We start from the raw sequence: 9180 nt of genomic DNA, 5'->3' as shown, positions 1-9180 counted from the left end.
CTTTGAAAACAACAAAATGCCCAAAATTTGAACAAACTAAAAAGCAGAAGCAGGGTGAAACGTTTTTGAAGAATAGCACTTTAGGAAATTCATAACTGGTCTTGTGGAAGATGGCTGTCTTAATGCTCTCTTGGCTTTCAAATCAAATTGAAAAAAACAGTGCTTCTTTTGAGCTCATGCCCAGTAGATAAATCTATTTCTGTCAAGGACACAAATTCTGCAGATAAAAGAATTGAAGATAATACTTGGCTCCCTTTTCTGAGTTTGCTGAGAGACGCAGTACACACTAGAGACTCACTAATTCTCGACTGCGCCAGAGCTAATTCCTTGCCAATCTGATGATAATGTGACCGGTGAATGTTAATTGAGTTTGGTTATATAGCTTCAATGAGCATTTCACGGATATTGAGAGAGGATTTTTGCAATGGTTTTTATTCCAGAAGAGTCATTTAATGCTGCTTTTATTTGCTACAAAAAAGGTGTTGAGAAAAAAACCTTAATGAAACACATGAAAGCCAGCAAAAAAACGGCTTCAATGAGAAAAGACAATTATTTCTAAAGGTTGGATACCATGTTTTTCTTTTGTGAGAAAAAAATATTTTTCTGGTCAGTAATGACTGTAATTTGATGAATTTTATGGTCACGTTTCTAAAATAATTTAAAAAGCTTCAGTTCTGCCTTTACCATGATCATCCCTGTCACATTTTTTGATAAGCTGGCGGAGATGGTACAGTATTAATCAGATTTCAGATTGATCTCCGATTTCAGATTCAGATCCAGTCAAAAAGTTCGCCAATGGCACTACTCTCATAGGGCTCATCACAAACAACGAATTACAAGTCAGCAAACAGGAATGAAATAGATGACTTAGATAAATGGTGAAGCCTAAACAACCTAGAACTAAACGTCTGAAAAACAAAAGAACTTGTGATGGACTTTAGACAAAGCAAAGGAGCACTCTCACCAATATTCATGAATGGTCAGGCTGTAGAGGTGGTGGAGAATTTTAAGTTCCTGGGCACCTCCACCTCCAACACTCTAAAATGGGAGGTCAACTCATCCATCATGGTCAAGAAAGCTCATCAGAGGCTGTTCTTTCTGAGACAGTTAAAGGGGCTTGGAGTGTCACAGGAAGCAATGACCCTTTTCAACAGATCTGTCATTGAGAGTGTTTTGACCTTCTCCATCACTGTTTGGTATGGCAACACTTCTGTCCAGGACAAGAAGCAGCTAGAGACAGAAGTGTATAGAGCCTCCAGGATTGCAGGATGCCACCTTCCCTAAGTGGACTCACTCTATCTCTCTAGTTTAATCCTCTAGAAAGATCCTCACCAACCTTTCCCACCCTGCCAACCTGTGTTTACTTTCCTCCCCTCTGGTAGGCAGTCTAGGTCTATTAAGACAAGGTCTGCTGGGTCCTGTAATGGCACCTACCTGTACTTGGAAGCTGTGATGTGGCATTAACTCTGCACTTTAACCTTTGATCTTTTTGCATGGCTCGTTTGTTAGTCCTCCAGGCCCCAAAGTTATTTAGTGTTTTTCACTGTTATTTATTTTATTACTGCTGAGTTTTAGGATGGTGTGTGAATGCGTTTGGTGGATGCATTCTGTTATTGGCTTTATGTTATAAATTTGTATTGTATTGAGCTCACCAAATCAAATTCCATGCAACTAGTTGTTATGGCAATAAAGTATTGACCATGAACTTGAAGAATTTGCAGGAGGAAAATTTCCTGTAATAACACTTTGCAAATAAAACTTAATAGTGATTAGTTTAGAAAGACTAATTTTGCATGTTTTCTACATGTCATGGCCTTTTGCATCTTCAGTAAAATTCCCCCTCAAAAAACTAATGGCCAGTTTGTTAGCCATGCCACTACATTCACTCATTGGCTATCTCTCACAAATGTGGGTGTCTTCCATGAAGCCTAAGTTAACTGTCAGACTATTATGGGATCAATCAGCACACTCTCTGGTGGGTTGATCAATTGTTTATTGTGAGAGGTTAGGTTGTGCATGGACAGTACAGCCATGTTGAGCTGTCGCAGATACTCTTATTCTGCAGCGTCTTGTTTTGATACCTTTGTGTCTGAAAGTGGGCTTACAGTATTCCCATACAGTATATCATCTCTGCATCTGCCTCAGTCAAGGGCATAAACTCCCTAGAACTGATCAATCAAGAGCAGAGGCTCTTCCACAAGACGAATGAAATGTTTTGGGAAAATACTTGAAATGATGTTGCCTGCAATGGGCAGCAGAGAGGTTAAGTTTTGGAATGTCCACAGCTGGATGTGTCTTCTTTCTTGAAGACTGTCACAATCACGGCATCGTGACAATAATTTGGGATTATTTTGCCTTCATTTCGGATTCCAGCACTGAAGAATTACTCCAGCCTGGTGGGGACAAGTAATTTCTGCCTCTATGAGCCTAATACACCGCTATGAAACATCACCTATTACTGTACAGTACATCCCATTCCAAGTCATTAAAAAACCCAGTTACACTGGCGTCAGTGCTGGCTAGTCAGATACTGTGCTAGCCACTGCCCATATTCACAAAGCATCCAGCATGCTTAATTTCTTTTTAGTAGGAATAAAAAGTGTCAATGTAGCCCATAGTTAACCATTTATTAATATGGCCCCTGTAAGTAAGACACACAGAAGACACTGTATAACATAATATAATATTTTAGGCCTTTCTTTGGTATGAAACAGTGTTTTTATGGACAAAAAATCCCATCAACACTCTGATCTTTACTGCAGCCAATTTGCATGCAGATGGGTAAAAACACAAGTCCCCAGTGTAATGTTAAGATGGTAAAACACAAATAATCAATGTGAAGATACTATGTTACAGACCCATTTATCAGGCCTCGCTGGTGTCCTTCCAGAAACCTTCTGGAGAATTCTTGTTGGAAATGGGTTTTCACAGATACAATGAGCAGCCAGCAAAATACGAATTGTTTACATCTTATGGATAAGCATGTCAATGACGATGACACAAATGTATTGTACTGTGATGTTTTGTGCTTTAACTGCTCAGTAATAACAAGAGAGATAGAAGATAATGTTACGTCATGGCATTCCCTTCAAAATAGATTAATGATAGGGTTCATTATTTTGAAGGCCTATGTGACGCATTTTGAAAGGTCTTTAAACAGCTACAGTACAGTCTAAAATTCAATTGAAATAAAAATAAAATAAGTAACATTGTACAGTGATAAGGCATATTGACAACCTGTTTATAAAATTCAAATAGTATCTTAGTAAAAGATGAACAGCATATATATTAGAGGGGTGGTTTATTCACCCCATTATTTTGTGTTCTTATTTGTGCGCTCCGCTTGTCATCTGCTGTTCTTAAGCCGAAGTCATTACCACTCGCACACTTTTCTGTTTTCTCTTTTACTCTTAATACATTTTATATCAGATGAGAGAAATCTAATCTTCACCTTAAATTAATCCAATTGACGGGAGAAGATTAGATCTGAGATTACAGTTTTTGTGTCTCCAGATAAAATGGATTCATTTACAGAACAGTTTGTTTGGTGGCAACCGTCAGCTGCATCCTCAAACACACCTCTTATTTCTACAAAAAGGTAGAAATATTGGACATCCCTCACGGAACAGATACCTTCTGAATGAAGCTAGTTTTGCATGACTTTCTTTCCTATTCCTGTTTATTTGTTCATAAACTTGATAAAATAAGTGATTATTAAAAAAACCCGCAAGCCAAACTTGTCTCCGATTTTCCCTCATTCTTACAAAGGAATTTTAAACTTTAAAAGAGGTAATATCTGTGTGAAAATAACGTGGGATGTTTTTTTCCCCAATTCAAACATAGCTTGGGTATTTGACTTGGATTGTAAAAGACTATTTTTAGAAATCTTTAAATCTCATCCTTCTAGGCACCTGAATCAAAAAGAGGACCTACTAGATCTGATGGACAACAATCAGTCCAAAACTAATTATACCATCTGCACTGCAAAGTAATAGATTCAGAGTAAACTATTCAATTTCTTTTTAAATGTATGAAACGTATTGTCAACCAATGACTCTAGCAATGCCCGAGGGCTTGTCTTCAATCATAGAATAACCATAGAGACATTTCCCTGTACCCAGAATTTAGACCCATGTTTTAAAGAAACAGTGTTTACAATGTCTAGTGATACCAATGTTTTTGTCCAGGGTTTAATCTGAGGACTCTAAATTTGTGCAGAATTTATGCAGTGGATTGACTTAGAGTTTTACACACATTGTGTTTTGCAGTTTCCTTAGCATGTTAAGTGCATCCATTAGCTTTACTTTCCAGGATGTAGCTGTCCAGGGTCCTGATACTGCTTAATGCTAGCCTGGCTCTCCAAACACCACTCCCAGAGGCAATAATTGCCTTTATTTCCTGAACTGAATATAGAGCTCCCTTTTCCACTCAGGAACACTAGAATTACCAAGATGGCCAATTTTCTTTTCTTCAGTTTGAATGGCCTTACAAGTTAAAAGCCGTACATTTAAAAGATGTGAAAAAGACAGGGGTGAAGGAAAGGATTGCTATGTTTCAAGCAATGTTAAAGATTTGTCTTCTTTTACCACCTCTAATTAAGAAGAAGACAACAACATGTTTTTCTTCGAGAGGGATGCATAATTGTACTATGGTTAAAGCAGTGAACTCACTGCTTCTACCATGGTTTACTCTGCTTTACCCTCCTTTTATTCCTTAACTGAATAATAGAAGTGTAAAGCACAAAGAGACACGATAGTTTGCAAAAAATTCAAAAATAAAAGAATTGGCAAACACTACAGAACCTGTAAAGGAATGTCACAAAGATTATATTCTATACAGTTTTGTCATTATTTTCCTGTAAGATATTGCTGCAACCATGACCCTCACCAGGCAAAGCAGAGTGAAAATGGATGGATGGATATTGCTGCAATCAGTCAAGAAAAGCACCTAGTTATATCCAGAGGCTTAAAAGAATGTCCTACACTTAAAGGCTAAAGAAATCAGAATCTTCAGAATCACCAGTGAACACAAGCAAAAACTATGTGGAAGTATATTTTAAAATGAGAAGAGGAAAACAGCGTTTTAACCTGAAGCATTGTGGGAGTTTCTGTTGAAGCCCTTGCTGTCTTAAAAAAAAATTGATAGTTCAGATCCTACTTACTAGAAACCAAATAAATTAGATGGGTTAAATAGTACCCTCTTGTTTGTAACCTTTCTTAGGTTCTTAAGAGAAACCATACAAAGCCATGACAAAGCTAGCAAAATGCATAGCATCAGCATAATAAAACAATAACACTCTTTATGTTTCAGGGACTGGGTTTTGTTTTGAATCACCCATTGTCAGGATATTTGCATTTCCAGGAAACGCAGGCTGATATGCCCCAAGACACTGCTTGAATGACAGGGTGCTTAAGAAACACGGTTTGGATTATTGTTAAACTTTTTCTTGTTTTTTTTTAGTCTCCTTTGTCATTCCTCTTTTATGAGTCTTTTTTTGGTGTCATTATTATTTCCAGCATGAAATTACAGTTGCAGTTCTAAAACAATAGCTTCTCTCAGGTTTTTTGATTCAGTTGTGACACACCAGTTGTTAAATTGTGATTCTGAGTCCCCAGCTGTCACTGGCCTCCAGATGAGTCGTCAAGGAAGTTTCTGACTTACATGTCAAGAAGTAAAGACGGACTGGAGTGCCGATGGACATACAGAGTGTGAGATATAGAGCACAGAATACAATGATTGTCCTTTTCCCTAAATAATGGAATTTCCCTTTCCCACAATATGACCATGCCTGTAGTATAAATATCAGCATCGTGCATGCCTGTCTGTGTCAGGCTGCTTAAACTACTGGATACTGGGCTCTCTGATACCTTTTATGATCTGCATAATGCTGCAGTTCTTTAGGTTTTGCTGTATCAGTGTTGCTTCCTTTAGTATGACTGGGCTTTGCAGATACTGTAGATGTCCAACACAAGCAGGTAGGTAATTGGCAAGCAGATAGGAGGAAAGAAACAAGACCCTGTTCATTGCCTGTTCACCCCCCTCCGTGACTCTTTTCCCCAGTTCCCACCACTCTGCTTAACACAACAGCTTGCAGCCAGCGGAGTGCTCAGAATCCCAGGAGCCACAGGAATGTGTGCTGTGAAATATTGATCACAACAAATCACCAGCAGCAATGTGTGTTTTCCAGCAGCACGGTGGAGCTCTCACTGCTTTCAATCAACTCCTGCCACTGCAACTCGCTTTAATTGAGAGATAGCAACCAAAGAATACAGCAAGACTACCGGCACAGTAGATTTGAGAGTTTGGCTGCATGTCAAGATAACTTTTCTCTCCCCTTTTCTGTTTTATCTTACTTCATCAATGAGGGAATTTCATACATTGCACATAGGAGCTTGAGGATTTGAACACTTAATTGCAAGTATTAGAGGTTTAATTGACCTATTGTGCTGTATCTTAATGAATTGAATATTATGTCCAGTGGCTAGTATAAATGGATGTGTTACCAGGAGAGCCCTTGTTTCCTGGATCTGCTGGTGACTAACCATTTGTAGCCCTCCACAAGTTACTGAATCTTATATTTCAGCCTCCATATGAGATATGCAGCTATGGTTTGACTTTCAAAGAAATGTGTCTGCTATTAAAGAAGCAACCATATAGATCTGCATTTATTTTGCACAGGCCTAAGATCTGAAAAAAACAAAACACTTTTCAGTCCTTTTATAGGTATTTTCTTATCCAATATGAAATCTGCTTCCACCTGCTATAAATGTGGAACAGATTCCCTGCTCCACAGAGCATACAGTACCTTCATAACATCCCTCTGAGAGCTTTGTGGATTTTATTACTTGCTCTGCTCCAGGCCTTTAATTGTTTCCTTGCATAGAGAGTGACAGTGGCAAAGTGCACTGTGTACATGATTTATTGCAGCAACAGCTGTATAAGTCTCCCAGGTGGCAGAATTAACTGCAAAGTTGTCTGCAGACTATCTAATTAAACAGAGTCAAGACACAACGGCGCTGCATGAGTTCACTTAAATGAATGCAGGACATTGTGGTTTGGTAGCTTTTGTTGATTGGTTGAATGGGGCTGTATAACAGCTTATTGGATGGAGAAGGACTCTCTACGGCTTATTGGCTGGAATGGGAGTCTCTACAGATGATTGGCTGCTGTGTGGCTCTCTAAATCTACATCTGCTTGGCTAAAGTTCCTATTTGAACAGCTTGTTCCTTCATTGTTCTTTGTATTCTGTAGAGGCCTCAAAGGTATTGACAAGAACATTTTTCAGACACCCTTTGTATACATCACTATAAATCATAGCTTTTGTTTTATTTTGACCCAAGCTATAGATCCTCCTGTGATATAAGACTTTATTGACAAGGTTACAAGGAAGTAGAGTAACAGGCGATACATACGTCCTTCATTCATCCCTTGTTCAATAACTGTAGTCGTGTGTATAAGCCTTAATCAAAGAGTTCTTCCACTGAGATCTACACAGTGGCATTGAGGATGGCATTGGCAACAGCAGCCTTCCATCAAATGGTCAAGATTCCTGCACCTTCGTCAACAACATGCCTTTGGGGAACCAACCACCCTTATATAATAGCTCATTGTCCAGAGACATTTGATAGGGTAAACAGCGATGCGCATCCACAATTTATTGGACTTTCAGAATCAGCCCGCTTTAATAATCACATTATTGCCTGAGTAATGGCATTTCTTAAGAATCACACTAAGAAATTAATCATTATTGGGAGGATCCATGAACAAAATTTGTCTATCAGTTTATTCCTTGTTTTGCTCAATGTTTTATCCTCAATAGCAATTGAAGACTTCTAATTGGCTCCTCTTTCTAAGGCCTCTTAAAATGATTCTAAAAAGGGTGTCTTGAAAAATGAATTTATATCTTCTTTTGCCACCAAATATATGGTTCTTCCCTTTATAGCTACTTCCTGTGATACAATAATATCAGTGGAACAACTACAGGACAGTCATACAGTATGTTTGAATGATTAAATATATGTTTTGTTAATTCAGAACATTCACCATGGCCCATTTTTTTAAATAAGATATATTTAAAATGTTTTTTTTGTATGCCAGAAAACATGACATAAAGTGACAGACTGTTTCGATAACATTAACAAACTTTTCATAGTGGATGAAAACAAGATGACAGGACAATGGCAAAACAATGCTAGTTCAGAGTAGAAAATTTGAGGGAGAATTTTAATTGTGGCATTGTCAGTGAAGACAATTAAATTCAAGGTGTGCTGTGTGTCATTTTCTTACCTTGGCCTTTAAAATCCCTTCTGCTTGGAGGTCTGTCTGCATTCATTCAATGCTCTGAAAGGCATCAGCATATTGCATTTGTTCTGATCTTTAAATAGCAAAACCACACGAAGATGTTGAATTAAATCATTTCTGAGAAACAACACTTGTCCATGCAAAAAAAGTGAGCCAGAATGTTGTTCTGCAGACATCTCATTGTCTTGTCGAGAGATCAGGCAAGGGATACTCGAAACTTGGCAGAGGAACTGGCTCACACTCATCTGCCCAGGTTATGTCTAGAATAGTTACACTGCACCCCAGACTTTCTAAAAAGATTTCAATTCATGCTCTGTATTTATTGGCATTTCAACTGCTATCACTGACTTTGATACAAAGTATTTTAATGATAATTGATGTTACTCCTCTGCATGTTTTTACTAACATTATTGTCAACTGCAGCATCTGTGTGTTTTTTCTGAAAATAAGTGAAATGTTCCCAGTTGACCCAACTGGTTCACTGAAGTGATCAATTGATTACACAAAATACATCGATGTAAAGTACAGTAGTTGTTGGCTGTGCAGCAGGTGACTGTCAGACATGCTCATGAAAGATTAATGTTTCTGGCCATTGGATTTCTCAGAATTGCTTCAGATAAAGAGAATAATTAACTAAATTAAAAAAAAATCAATGCACGGTTTTATCTTAATTGCATGCAATCCCAGTTCTCCAAGATGAGATGCATTAGACTTTGTTGTGGTTCCCCTGGGAAAACTCCTTTCCAGTTCTCACCTGTTGCAGTTTGATTCTTCAGGCATCTTTTCCTGAAGCATGTCTGTCTGCTGGATTGCATCCACTCCACACACTCAGCCAAGGAAGACAGAGCTCTCTGCTCATTACTTTCCCCAGCCTGGGGC

The sequence above is a fragment of the Lepisosteus oculatus genome, chromosome 5, assembly GCF_040954835.1.
Source record: "Lepisosteus oculatus isolate fLepOcu1 chromosome 5, fLepOcu1.hap2, whole genome shotgun sequence".
Lineage (NCBI taxonomy): Eukaryota > Metazoa > Chordata > Actinopteri > Semionotiformes > Lepisosteidae > Lepisosteus > Lepisosteus oculatus.
The sequence above is the reverse complement of the archived record's forward strand: the minus strand, read 5'-3'. Positions refer to the sequence as shown.